General features: G+C 47.6%; 1 long non-coding RNA gene across 1 annotated transcript in view; it reads left to right on the top strand.

Annotated features, from left to right (window-relative positions):
* Positions 1-2983: 2983 nt before the first annotated feature.
* The window catches only part of LOC117286769, a 98787-nt gene continuing 87371 nt past the window's right edge, over positions 2984-14399 (top strand). The window contains exon 1 of the long non-coding RNA XR_004517890.1: positions 2984-3072. This is a non-coding gene — a long non-coding RNA (uncharacterized LOC117286769). The remainder of the gene's footprint in view (positions 3073-14399) is intronic.

Raw genomic sequence — 14399 nt, 5'->3', positions numbered from 1 at the left:
TCAACCCGCTTCCTATGCATTATTTTACTTGGTTTTCTCCACAGCCATGCGTGAAAGCCTGGTCTGTTTTATTGCTTGTGTTTTTTTCACATAAAGCACTAAGAGTCTAAGAAGCTCATCCGTAGTTCCTGAGCTGGTTCCTGAGCTGGTGGCTGACTCAGAGGCTACTCAAACCCGAGGCTGTCCTGGGACTGTAAATTTCTTTCCATTCGTCACTCTCTTGACACATCCAGGATGGAGAAGGAAGACAGAGAGGCAGCCTGGCTCACTCTGAGGCAACGTGGCCCTGTGCCCTGGGCCATCACAGCGGAGACACTTGAAAGTGGAAGGTGGCACCGTTACTCACTCCCCAGGGGTGATGGCACCAGTCAGTGCCACTTTGGGAACACCGAACACAAGGTCACCTCTCCCATACCTAGTAAGAGCGGCCTGGCACCCATGTCTTGTGATTTTCCACCAATCGTGCTTTCATCTTTGACTTCCCTTCTAGTTAATTAACCCCAGCAAAGGCTAAGGGAGCTGTAAGACCATGGGGGTGCGAGGACCACGAGGACTTCCCAGGTTGAGGGCGCTGACCGCCTTACACGCACCTGCTCCACATCCCATGGAGGGAGGTTTGAGCTTGCTGGGCAGAGGCTCCCCCCAGGACCTCCGCTCCCTCTCTTAGGGCTGCAGCGTGGGGTGGGTGGGGGGAGACAGGAAGCCACATGGGAGACAGAATGGCAGGGGGAGCTTGGGGCAAACACAGCCATCAGCCTCCGTTGGGCAGCAGCAGCTGGACGGCGGGAGGCGGCACGTCGTTCCTGCAAGGGGACCCCGGTGAAGCATCTCATGTCATCCCAGCCTGCTTTAGAAGGACCAGGCCGGCAGAAGGAGACATCTGTTTTAAAGTCAATGTCGCATGAGATCAAATGGACCCACCCCCGGGGTCGCTTCTGCTCCTATCTGTGTGAGCCCGAGCCCGGGCCGGAGCCTGGGCCGTCTCCCCTCTTCCAGGGTTGTCTGTTCTCGCCTGTAGAAGTGACAGCTGAGTTGTCTTCTGGTCACGGATACCTGGGCTGGGTAGACACAGACATGTCGGCCGGGTAGAGGGAGCTGGCTCTCTGCTCTTGACTAGAGATATTTGTTACAGGCTGCTCAAAGTAAACCAGACTATCCCCGGGGGAATAACGGTTCAAATGGAACGGCAGACAAATTTATTGTGACTGCTAAGTGGCTAAAGAGCAGAGAACCCCCAGGGAGTGCTTGGATGCCACTTGTCAACCTCGGGAAAGCTCGAGACCTCCCATTAATGGGAGAGCATGCAGACTGGTGCTTGATAAACCGCCTTGTGCCGTCCATAGGATTTATGGGGCCCAGGACTGTGCTTTCCCTGTTCTTTGGATTTCACTTCTTTCCTGAAGGCCTTCACTGGTCTCCTTCACGTCTTGTGAACATCAACTCAAACTGGCACACTGTAGGCACCAAGTTTCTTGAAAGTCCTGGATTATCGGTAGCTTTCTATTACTCTTATCTCCGATTCCCGAGGTCACTGCAAGATGTCTGTGTAATGAGTAATTTCCAGCATTTCACCCAGTTATCTCCTCTATTTATCTTGCTCTGCTAGCCCAACATCCAGTTCCTGGCAGATTGTGTCACTGGAGGGAGCAGGACACCTTGGGACCCACCCTTGATCTGGTGTCAGGTGTCGGCAGGGCCTCAGTGGAAGCCCTAGTGACAGGTTAGTATTTTAGATCACTGTGTCTCCACTCCTTAAAGGACGGGTGGGAGGTAAAGGGAAGCTAGGGACTGGGAGGCAGAAATCTGAAGAATGCAGAATGTGTCTTCCTGGGACTGCTGGGGAGTCGCAGGAGCCAGGACTGTGTGGTGGGACTGACTCAGGGCCTCTGCTCTTCTATAGCAAGAGGGGCACAGATCTCTATGACGAGGGTCATCTGTGCGGAGCTGAGGCCAATTCTAAGGAAAGCAGTGCGTGGAGACGAGCAGGGTAAATAAACAAGGGAACAGCAGCACACGCAGAGCTCACGGGGCCGGGGGACAGAGCTCTGTGTACAGCAGCAAAGGATGCGAATGACCCAGGAGACTCTTGGTGGTCAGAAGTCCTCCTTCCCCTCTCCCCCGCCCAGGAACCTGAGGGGAGGAGCTTGGAACCATGACAGACATGAGTTTGCAGCATCTGGGAATGGCTCACGGTGTGCAGAGAGCAGGCAGAAGGAGCGCCCTGGGGTGACAGCTGTAGCCCGGGCATGGGCGGAGGAGTAGGGAGGGAAAGTGGTTTGATGATAACTCTAATGCGCTTGGAGCGCAAACTCCAGCAACATCCAGACAGTGCCACAGGAAACATTTCCAAGTTCATCTCCCACCCCAATTTCAGTCCCTAATAGGAACTGGCATCACTGTAGCTTCCTGCCTCAGCCTTCCCTTCTGTGTGTGGCTTCTTCCCTGCTTCTGGAGTCTCCTTAGCAGACACAGCTCTGGGCCTTTCCTCTGGATGAGCAACGGTCCCCACTCAGCTTCCACCCCGTGCCCCACCCAGAATTCTCTCAGTTCCAGTAAGTGAGGCTGAGGTTTCTTAGCAAGCGCTGAAGGATTCCTTCTGATCTATTGAATCCCCTCTCCCCAGTCCTGCGAAAGTTTATTTTAATTTTGTTACTTCTGTCCATTTATTTATTTATGATTTTTTTTTTGAGACAGGATCTTGCTATGTAGTTCAGGCTGACCTTGAACTCACTATGTAGACCAGGTTGGCCTCAAGCTCATGGTGATCTTCCTGCCTCAGTCTCCTGAGTGCTGGGATGACTCTTGGCTTCTAAGTCTTTGTTTATATCTTGTCCTGATTGGAATCTCCCTCCCTGATCCCCTTCCTCTGTGACCTCATCTATAGAACTCCTGTCATCACAAGGGCCTATTTAGAAGTCCCAATGCCACTTTGTATATAAAGTTGCCCAATATTTCTGTAAACAGAATCTGTTCTTTCCTTTCCTCTGCTGCCACAGCAACATTGTTGCACGGAACCTTGTCTGTGCCTGATTGATCTGCATACCATACCCTTACCACTCTCTCCCCTGACATGTAGGTATCAGTTATTTTTTCTTCCTGTGCACGATTCCTCCCCATGACCAACATCCCTTCCTTTAAGGTCCTGACTGCAATTCTCTGCTGGGCCATTCTGCCTCCGCATGGCCCCCGGACGGCAGCCAGAGCCGCCACCGTCCTCAGGGCTTCTCCCAGGGAAGAAGCTGGGGCCCCATGGGGCTGTCTCTTCCCCACTGACACTCAGTATGGGCGCCTGCCAGTGTCAGAAGGGTGAATCACTGGATGAGCCCCATTTTGGAGGTGTTAAAAGCGGGAGTCATAGCCGCTCCCTAGGGGATGCTAAGGATACGAGGGAAGTGGCTGGGGAAGGGGACTTTGTAAAGTTTGCAGCTCGTGCTGAGCATGAGATAAATGACCCTCAGCTCATTCTTGGACTTTGGGATGTTGGCGAAATATCAGTCCACCTCCATTTCTGATGCACAGTGGTGGAACTGGGCGTCCTCTGGAAACCCATCGAGCCTCCTGGAGTATAAGGGGTGGACCCAAGAAAGTGACTGGCTCAAGCCACACAGCTCTTGGGCGCCACATTGTGGATATGACACAGCCTTACCCACATGCAGAGAGAGGACGAGGCTCTCCCGGAAGCTGGGGTGCTGTGGCCTCTGTGGCTTCCTCCCCCACCAGAGACTTGGTGGCGTCTCTGCATGGAGTTGAGCTGGTTGCCAGGGCCTGGCTCTTGATGAAGTTGGTCACCGGCCATGGTCACCCAAGCCTCATTCCCAAATCAGCACCGGTCACTGTCTCAGGCTCTCCCCCTGGGGTGTCCCGCTGCTGCCTGCTTATGAGCACCTGTCACTGTCACCAAGGCAGCCGGAAAGGCAAGGTCAGGAGGGCAGAGATGCTCCCTCTGGGTCAGCCCGAAGAGTTGTGGGAGGGTTAGGAGAGGTCATGGCTGAGAGGGGCACCTGCAGCTCCCAACTGGAGCTCAGCAGTCACTGCACCACCGAGAGCTCACGGCTCGGAAGCGTCGTGTGGACGGCTTGCAGCTGGAAGAAAGTCTACAGAGGTCTGCTAGTCGAACCCCTTTGATGGAGACTTCCTGTTGAGGGGTCTAGGTTAGAGCCTTGCTCCTCATGGTGTCGGCATCGTGTGCACACTGGGGACCTGTTTGGGTGATCTAAAGCCCTCTCTGGGAAGGGGCACATCCTGCCGTCCTGCCCTGTGGCCATCTGCTAGCTCTTCCTCTGCTGGGCGAGGCCGTCCTCTCATGCGTGCCCCCCTGGTTGGGATTTGGCTTTTTGGTGCAGCACAGAGCGAGTTCCTGTTCGCTCAAGGGCACTCTCTCAGTCTTCCCCTGATAGCCGTCTCTCTGCCTAAGGGAGCTGCTTCCTTCAGCTGCGCCTCAGGCTCTCCTGCTCTTGCTTCCCCACCTTTGGACGATTGTCAGGCTTATAGTTAATGCACAGCGTCCCTCCTGAAAGGATTGGAGTTGGTTCATGACAACAGTTGCGAAAAACGTAGCAAGGTGAGTTTTGGTATCTAGTCTAAAAGGGAAATAAGACTCAAGAAAAATGAGAAGGCAAATGCAATAACCTAAGTGTCCATGGCATTGATGTGATCCAGGCTAGGATCTGACTCTGAGCATCTGAGTAGCAAAAGGGGAGTGACCAGGCCAAGAAATTGTGGGAACTTATTATTCAAAAGGAGATGCATATGACACTCTCTTGGGTGATGTTATTTTTTCTTAACTTTAACCTCCTCATGCAAAAATTTAAAAAAATAATTTTTTTTGATGACAATTTAAAATTTACAGAAAAGTTGCAAAGATAACGCAGAAAAGTCCCCTCTAGTTCTCACCCAATCTCCCTTCCTGTTAATATCTTACATAACCATGGTACATTTGCCCAAGCTAAGAAATTAACATTAGAATACAATTATGAACGGAACCCCAGGCTTGATTTGGATTTCGCTAGTTTTCCCACTAATCTCCTTTTTCTCTTGGAAGATTCAATCCAGGATCCCCTCTGAATTTAGTCAGCTGGCCTCCCTGGTTTCTTCTGGTTTGTGAGTTTCTTAGGCTTTCTCCTTTGCCCAGCGACTTGTACCACGGTTGTGGTTGTTACCAGGAATCCCGAATAAGCTCTTTAATGGCAGGGTTTATAACACAAGCAGGGTCCCTTTCACAGACATGTTATTGTAGTGACGCTTAGTGAGGGCTGTCGCTAAATATTCCAGTGAATGGTGCTTCCTTGGGTAGATCAGGCTGGCGAGGACCCGTATGTGCAGGCTTTTGGTGGTTTAATTGAACAGCGGGTAGAAGGGAAGTTAGAAGCGAGTGGCTCTAGGTCCTCATCCTTTCTAAAAGAGCCAGAGTAGGCTCTTCATGACTGTTGTTCCCACCGATGCCCTGAGCTGTGCTATCTACATGGACAAGTACACACCTGCTAAGGACAGATCCTTACCCGTAAACCCCAGTGGCCTGGGAGGCTCTTTGTCATGTGACATAAAACCCATCTTCTTTAAGTTTAAAACGATACTCCACGCAGTTGTCTCCCTCCTTGTTTTCTCTCTTTTCCTTCAAACTTAGGAAATTCGCATTCTCCTCTGTTTTTCTGGGTTTGAAGCTACCGTCACCTGAGCATCAGTGACCCGGGAGAACGGAGGCCAAGTGAGTCATCGCGGCAGTTATGTGTTGGCAATGCGACGGGTGTTAATGAGGCCAGATAGAAAGGGGTTGGGAAGGAGTGCGTCTTAATGGACTGGAAAATACGGATTGCTCAGAGACGAGCTGACATTGTGGTTAGGTTGAGCGAATCACCATGGCCAAGCAGCTAAGTCTTCTGCCTGTGTAAGAGCCACGCTGTGCTAACAGCAGAACATTGGCCTACTTCACATGATTTGCTATAGAATTTTGTAACCTTGAGGGTCAACCTTAAGAACTCACCGTGAGTGAGTTCCGGCCTAGTTGAACAAGCGTTTCAAGTATCAGAGAAGCAGCGTGTATTGTTTGGGTAAAGAAATGTGAGGCCACGTAATAGTCTAATCTCAACTGACTCTAGAAATCCAATGCTGCAGGTCACATAATGAAAAATGCTTTGTGATGTAAATTGCACATTAAATACCTTGATTCAGTTCACTAGATGCTCATAGAATGTTTGGAGGGGAATAGTAAAATGAGTAAGAATTTCAGTCAGGTTAGAAGCTGTGACTTGGCTTCTTTTAAGTGAACAATGTTCTGTGGACATCACATGTGGCCGGCACAAGGCCAGGCACGGAGGTACAGAAATGAACAAGTCAAGGTCTCCAGTCTTCAGATTCTAACGGCATAGTTGGAGACAGTACACAGGAGTTGAATAATGTGTGGTAGAGACATTTACAAAGTGCTTGGGGAACACGGATACAGGGTATTTAACCCAGCCTGAGGCTTTAGGGACCGCTTCCTAGAGGAGGGGACACCTGGACTAATCCTGAGCTAAAAGGCCACAGAAAAGGAGATACAGCTGAAGGACTGAGACCATACAGCTGTGTGCGAGTGATGGCAGACTCCAAGTGGTGTAGACTGTGTGACAGCGAGACGCACAAGGAACCCGGCAACCCATGGGCAGAGCGCGTGTCTTGTCTTTGGCTCATCATGAGTGGTTCTGTAGAGGCACAGCAACGCTCAACAACTAGGCCACACATACAGAGGTCTGACAGGAGATTTTATTCCGGAAGGCAGGTCAGGGAGAGGAGAGAGGGAAGAAGAGAGAGAGAAGGAGAGAAGAACAGAGAGAGGAAGGTCCTTTTATCAGTTTGGGCTGGGCTATTGCTTATTTATGAGGAGTGGGCTCCCTTTAACCTATCACAGGCCAGGTTGCCCTATGGGTTCAGTCCTGCAGAAACTCAGGTTTAACTCCTCTGGACCGCTGTGGCCTTTGGGGGAGGGAAACTAAAGATAAGAGCATGAGGTCATTTTAAGAGCCAAGAAGCACCAGGAAAATGCAGCCTGTGATGGTGGTGTCAGGTCCCTAACAGGTTCTCTTCAGGGTGTGACATTGTCATGTTGCAGAGAACTCTCTCTGGTGACTACTTGGAGAACAGTTTTTTTTTTTTTTGCACTGGGGATCGAACTTGGGACCTTGTGCTTGCAAAGCAGGTGTTGGAACCACTGAGCTAAAGCCCCTATCCTTGGAGCACAGTTTTGATGAGAGTCAGCCTGGATCCTGGGGACTCTGGAACAATGTGGCTGCAGCACAGTTGCTGTGACCCTGTCCACTTCTCCCCTTCTCCCTGGTGGGGTCAGAGCCAGCATGATAGTTGGTTCCCTGCGGGTGTGGGAGTAAGACCGGAAACATCTTGAGTGTTCAGTGCTGGCAGAAGGTCACATTGGTGCACTGTTTTCTGTGACACTGGGGGAAATCCCAGGACCCGGGAGGAACCAGAGCCTAATGGCCACAAAGATGTGGACTGCTGATTCTGCTGATTGTGGCCCCACTCAAGGGGAATTCCCCTGCTGGGGTGACCTGATCTGTTTCCATGTGGTTGGGACAGGACTGGCCCTCCTGCATCCCCGAGAACCCAGGAGCCTCCTCAGCTGCTCCAGTCAGAAGGTTGCAACAGTTCCTGCTCCAGTGGCCAGCTCCCCAGGACCTGCAAGGAGGAGCTCAGCATCTGACCTGCATTCGGTGACACAAGGAAGTCCCTCAGCCACTTATTGGACTCAGCACCCTGAAATGGAAACCCAACCAACCTAAAATACAGAGTCCTGGCAGAGATTTAGGAAGAATGTCAAAGAGTAATTAAAAATATGAAGCAGATGACCTGAAAAAAATGGAACGGTCATTCTTGAGCTAGTAACTGGAATAACAAAAGGTGAGCAGGTTTCTGGTTACTTGGGGTTCCTGCTCACTCAGCCATGAAGTGACTTATCTGCAGGTTATTTTCAAAATAAAAAACAGCGGTGTTAGGGTTCAGCTCTAAACTATGCCCCCTAAGCCTTGTGTGTATGGAAGGTGAATAGATCAGGAAGGTGCTGGATTCACCCACTGATCATTCAAAGTTGCACGCGCTGTTAGGAAGTAGGGCCATGACCGGAAGGCCTTATCCCCTCCCTGGTTCTTGCCTCAGATCTCTGCTTCCTGGCCACCACGATGTGAGTAGCTCGTCTCCGCCAGGCCCCTTAGCAACTGTTTCTGCCTTGGAGTCAAATGACCACAGACTGAAACCACGAGCCAAAGTGAACCTCTCCTCCTCTAAGTAGTGGGTGTTGGGTATTTTGTCCTAGTGATGGGAAAGTGATTACAACAAACGGATCCATAGCATTCATATGTATTGCTTGTGTTTGGAAGCCTAAGTGTGCGTGTGGATGGGTGTAGTGGCGGCAATCAGACTCATACCCTCATGAATGCTGGGCAGGTGCCCTGCCACTGAGGTGCATCTCCACCCTGTGGACGACCGAGTTCTCACTACACGTTTGTCTTCTTGAAGGTTGTCTATATATTGCAAGAAAGGTTATGTATGAACTGCATTTTCCACAACATCATCTGTAACATTTCAGTGAACAGAATTCAGCAGTTCTCTAAGTCAATATATTTACATGCAATCTGCGTGTTATTTACGTAGGGTGAATTTTGTATCCGTCACAGTCACTTTTGTATTGTGATATCTGGAAAACCAGTGAAATGGAGAACAGTGCATTCTTTATTGAAACCCACTGGAAAGTGTGAAAGCAACACTTATGGGATTGTTTATAGCTTGAAACGTGTTCTGGTATTTCCAGTTTACAGAGCCATAGATGGCTGGGAAGTAGTTTCCTGAAGCATGAAAATAAACAATAACGTAAAGTCTACGAGTGAAATGTGGGGTGTGCAAATGCAGAATGTGGCTCTGTGCCTGAACAAGGAAAACTACAGCTTGTCAAAAAAGGAGATCAAATGGGTATGAAAATAAAGTCAAACTTGGGTGTTAGTGGAGGCGACCCGTCTTTATCCTGGTCCCTGCTGTGCTTGCTGGGATGTGACTGTGTCAGGAAGTGGTGCAGAAGCTTTAGAGTTCTTGTGCTGCTTCTACACAAACACAGACAACTATTTAGTTAGGCTAACTAGTGAGTTAGCCTGACTGATTTGGATGCTCCAGGTAGAGGAGAAACCGGAACCGGAGCGGTGTCATTCAAAATCGCAGTCCTCTGTGGAGGGGAACTGCGTAGGACTAGCCAAACACTGATGATAAATATACGTGGAGCGAAAACAGAGGCAATGTCACCAGAATCTGAAAAATGAAGCTGTTAAAAATGGTGCTGATGGACATCACAGGGAGTGTGACAGAGCAATTATCATTATGTATGGTTGCATAAAATCACTGAGGCGAAGAGTATGAACCAGCTCACGGTACTGGTGTGAAACGTACACGAGGAAGTAGAATTTAGAGATATTTTGTTTTGTTTGTCACTAAAAAAAAGCACTTGCTGCAAAATATGCTTTTCATTTATTTGCTTATTATTATTATTGTACTCTCTGAGAACAATTGGTAGCCAATGGGATACATCCTGATTTTGATTCAGGGTTGGTACAAATAGTGAAAATTCTGACTCCATCCCAATTATATCCACTGGTGGCAAATCTTTTAAATAGGCTGTCAAGAAATCGGCACCAAATGTAAGTCTTTTTCTACCCTGAAGTACCCTAGCTGCAAAAGAGCAAGTAGTTTGAGTTTCTGAATCAGGAATGAAGTAAAAACATTTCTTCATGATGCTGGTAATGTCTTGAACTCCATTTTTGAGACTGCAAATCTTTTGCTCAACTCATGTGTCCAGCGATACATTTATTGTCTTCACAGCCTGACCCTATTGCTTTAGGACTGGGATGATCATGAATTTTAATAGTGAATATAAAAGACCAGAATTTCTCCAGGGTGCAAATAGCTCAGTTGCAGAAAGTTGGTCTTTTCTCCAACACTCGATTTTCTTCTCAGGAAAAAAGAAAGAAATGCTGTATTACTGGGCATATTTTAAAACTGCTCCCATGGGCTGCAAGGGAGCATGAAAAGCTACTTCCCAAAGAGTAGATTAGGAATCCATTCAGTGCCAATTCTGATTCCCTGGCTGAGAGTCATTCCTCCGGCATTGAGTGTGATACGCTTATTGACTTAGGACCTGCATGCAGGCTGAAAGCAGCCTTTGGTGAGTCACTCTGCGTGACTTCCATGTCCCCGTTCAACCCAAATCCTTGGCATCACCCAGCAGGACAAAACTGTTGCTACCAGACACCTACCTGAGAACTGGGACTTCCAACTTTATACTTTGGTGGGAATAGGAGAGCCAATCAGTCAGAGCTGCATCCAGGCAGACAGACTGTGTCTTCAAACCAAAGAGCGAGAGCTCAAACTGTCCTCTCTTTTGTGGATACAAATGAGAGGTACTGACTTTATGTGTCTTATTTTTACTGTTAGAATTATGATGAATCTCTTCAAAGATGACCCAACATCTGTGCTCCAGATGTGCATGAAGTGTTCTGTGCCGTGACCTGGTCAGGGTGGGGTTTGCCAGCCCTCATCACCGTCCAGTTGCCCTTCCTTCCTCTCTAACACTCTGTTCTTCGGAAGCAGGTGGTGAATTCAGATCACACTCAGAACACTAAACTAAGGCCACCTTTGGGAGTGTGAGGAGTGCAGATCACCCCCATAAGTTATCTTGACTCCTTCCCCATTTATTTATTTACTAAACTAGCTGAAGTCTAACTGGGATGCAATGCAGTTCTACGTTGTTTATTTGTTTGTCGAATTACTCCAGTTCTGGGATCTGGAGCTCTTCTAGCTGGGTTCCTGTGTTCCTCGCACATGTTGCATGTATGTTTTGAGCCTATACTTACTTTCTGGCACCACTAGATGCTCCAGATACCTTCTCTTTGTTTCAGCCCTAGAATCAGTCATTTCTCCAAGGATTCTTGGCTCCTTTGTTGGAGAGCTGTACCTAGAAACCAAGTGCTTGTTACTGGGTTGTCGTTGCCTCTAGGCTACAGAGCAAGAAACTACATGTGTATTCCAACCCAAGCATATACACCTGCCCCAAGTCACTCCTGTATGCGTCCATCTGTATCATAGAAGCAAACACGAGCACCTGCTGATGCCTGTGATTCTGATCCACTACCAAGGCGTCCTTCTAGCCTTCCGCCTTGCTCCTCTGTAACTTTTATCCTTAGTCTTGGGAAACCTGGCTCCTGCCATTCACTGTTCATTTATCTTTGAATTTGACCCCAGGATAGATGTAAATCTGTCTCAGACTTGTTATTTCACACTTTGAGAAACAGTTCTAGTAATAATTTTATTAACTAGTGTACAGTGGTCATACACAGTTTGTTTTCCATCTTAGCTTTGTCAAAACACCATTTTCCAAAGTCACCTGCAGCTTTTTCCTCCAACCCCTTCGTTCATATATGTGTGATCTATATTTTATTTATTTATCTAAAATTACCAGAGGAAAAGACACATTGCCACGAACCCCCCTAAGAATACTCTGCCTTACTTCTGACATTTTTATCCCACCATTCTTGCCACTTTCTGAAGCAAGGATTCATGGCAATGTATGTTTTATGATAATGTGTTTAAAAAGTTTTAAACATTCACTTGTTTTTTGATCACTCTCTGCATGTGCGATTTGTTGGATTCTTCAGTCTTACCCTGTATTCTATCTTGAGATCCTCAAACTTCTAGTTGATTTTTTTAAAAAAACAAGTTTTGCATCCGTTCTCATTATCTCTTTGTATAAAGTTCTGCGCTTTTTGAGGAATGCATTGTCACGCGCCTGCCCTCCTCGTACTGTGCAAAGTAGTCTCATCACCCTAAAATTTCCTTTGTGTGTTTCTTTTGTAATAAACCACTTCTTCCTTCCAATTCTGGAAAACATTGATTTGCTTCTGTCCTTATAGTTTTTCTTTTGTCCAAAATGTCATATGAATTATACTCTACAATATGTAGTCTTTTTTTTTTTAACTGAGTAAGTTGTATTTAAGATTCACTTATGTTGTTGGATGAGTCAATAATGCACTCTTTTTTAATCACTAAAAATTATTACACTGAGAGGATGTTGTAGTCAGGGTTTGCAAGGGAATAGATTTAATACAGGACACATAATTTATAAGATTAGTTTATAATATTCACCCAAAAAGTCAAATGCAGAGGACTGCAAGAGATCTGTCCACACACTAGAGACCCAAAGAATCCTGCCGAGGGCCTGGATCCCACAGCAGTGTCCCGCACAAGTCCAGCTGAAGGCCTAGAGCCCAAGGCAGTATCCTTCACCAGTCCAGCCAGAGGCCTAGAGCCCACCACAATGTCGCCTTCTTGTCTGTCTCGAGGATCTGCACTGGGAAGGCCCAAAGGCCAGTGGTGGAAGCCAGAAATCCTGTGCCAGGCTGAGGGATCCGCCCTGGAGCCAGGAAGAGACCCTCACGGTGAAGACCAGAGCTCCCCTGAGGAGAACAGCAGCCATTCCCAGGGACAGTGAGGACAGCTGCCCCTGGTATCAGGAAAACCAGTCACGGCAAGCTTCTCCAAGAAAACCTACAGCAAACAATCTTCCCTCAGTTCTCCTATTATGCCTTTGGCAACAATCCTCAGGTGGGCCTTCCACACCTAGACCAAAGCTGATTCAGTTCAGCTGGGTGTTTGGAGTTGACCATTAGTTAATTCATCACAAAGGATATACCATGGTCTATTTGTGCATTTACTGGGTTTTGTTTGTTTGTTTTTTGAGACAGTGTCTCACTATGTAGTTCAGGTTGGCTTTGAATTTGTGTTGATTCTCTTGCCTCAGCCTCTGGAGTGCTAGCGCCAACTTACTGGGTTCTACTCACACCTCCCTCCCCCCAGGAATGGGGAATGAACCCAGGGCCTTTACGCTCAATTACATCCCAGCCCTTTTTAAGTTTTTATTTTGAGACAGGGTCGTGTTAAGTCTGTAAGGCTCAGGCTGGGTTCAAATTTTGATCCCTTTGCCTCAGTCTCTCAGAGTGCTGGGATTACAGGAGTGTGGCACCACGCCTGGCTCTTTTATTTATTTTTGAAGAACATCTTGTTTTTTCTAGGTTGTGGGTTACATTAATAAAGCTGCTATAAACATTCATGTACAGGTTTTTCTATGAGGATAAATTTTTAAATTACTTGGTGACCCGAATATGTAGGGGGTTGATTGCCGGATTGTAAGGTAAGTCTATGTTTAATTTTTTGAGGAGCTGTTAGACTGTTTCCAAGTGATTACAGCAGTTTACATTCCTACTAGCAAAAAGTGAAGAAAGAAAAGGAAGGAAGGAAGGAAAGAAGGAAGAGAAGGAAAAGTTTTAGTTGCTCTGCATCTTGCCAAGTTTTGATATAACCAGTTTCTTGGATTTTAGCAATTCCAGTAGGGCATGCAGTTGTATATAATTATTGTTTTAATTGGCATTTTCCAAGTGACAAATTGTGGGAAGCCAGCCATGGCCCACTGGCTTTTTGAAAGACAACATTTGTTCCTTTTTAAGGACTGCACGTGTTAAACTTGTTTTGACCCTGCACGGGAGAAACTCGGACAGCCCCGAGGGCCGGGCGAGGGGCGTGGGAGGCGGGCGGGGCGCGCTGGGACCGCTGTGCAGAGCGCGAGCGTCCCGGGCCGCGTGGACCAGGTGTTGAGGCCCGTGTGAACCCTCGTTCCCGTGGAGCGGGTGTTGAGGTTACTATGGTGATCCTAGCCCATAATAGTTCGGCCTTTCCCTTTAAAAGGCCAGTGCTTGCCGGCAATAAACGTCGCCTTGATCAGACTCTTGTCTTGGCGTCCTTCTTTTCTCTCTGCCCCATCTCCACCCCGCTGCTCTTTCAGGTTTGAGGCACTGCGGAACAGTGCTCTGCGTCGCCGGTTCGCGACAACAAATGATGTTGATCATCTTTCTATATCCTTATTTGCTATTTGTATACATACCTTCTTTGGTGAAGCAACTTTTCAGGTATTTTGCTCTGTTTATTGAGCTGTTTGTTTTCACATTGTTAAATGTTAAGAGGGTTTGGTATATTCTATATACTAGTTCTTCATCAAGTGTATGACTTGAAAATATTTTATCTCCATTATGTTGAATTCTCTTAATGGTGGGCTATGGATTGAATTGTATGACTTCAAAGTTCATATATTGAAGCCCTAACCCCTCATAATTATGTTTGAAGATTAACTTTAGGAGGTAATTAAAATGAGAGAAGTTTATAAAGACATAAAGGTGGGGTGTCACGGAGCCGCGACGTCAGGATCCTGCCAGTAGGTCCTAAACCTGAAAGGACGAGGACAGAGAGACGGGAGGCACCTTTCTTCTCATGTTCCTTGCTTGGTTGCTTGCTTTATTACAGAACCTCTTCCTTTTATACTCTCC

This window comes from Fukomys damarensis, unplaced genomic scaffold (assembly GCF_012274545.1).
Source record: "Fukomys damarensis isolate Sample0158 unplaced genomic scaffold, DMR_v1.0_HiC HiC_scaffold_18, whole genome shotgun sequence".
Classification (NCBI taxonomy): Eukaryota; Metazoa; Chordata; class Mammalia; order Rodentia; family Bathyergidae; genus Fukomys; species Fukomys damarensis.
This window is presented reverse-complemented; position numbering and strand designations above follow the sequence as displayed.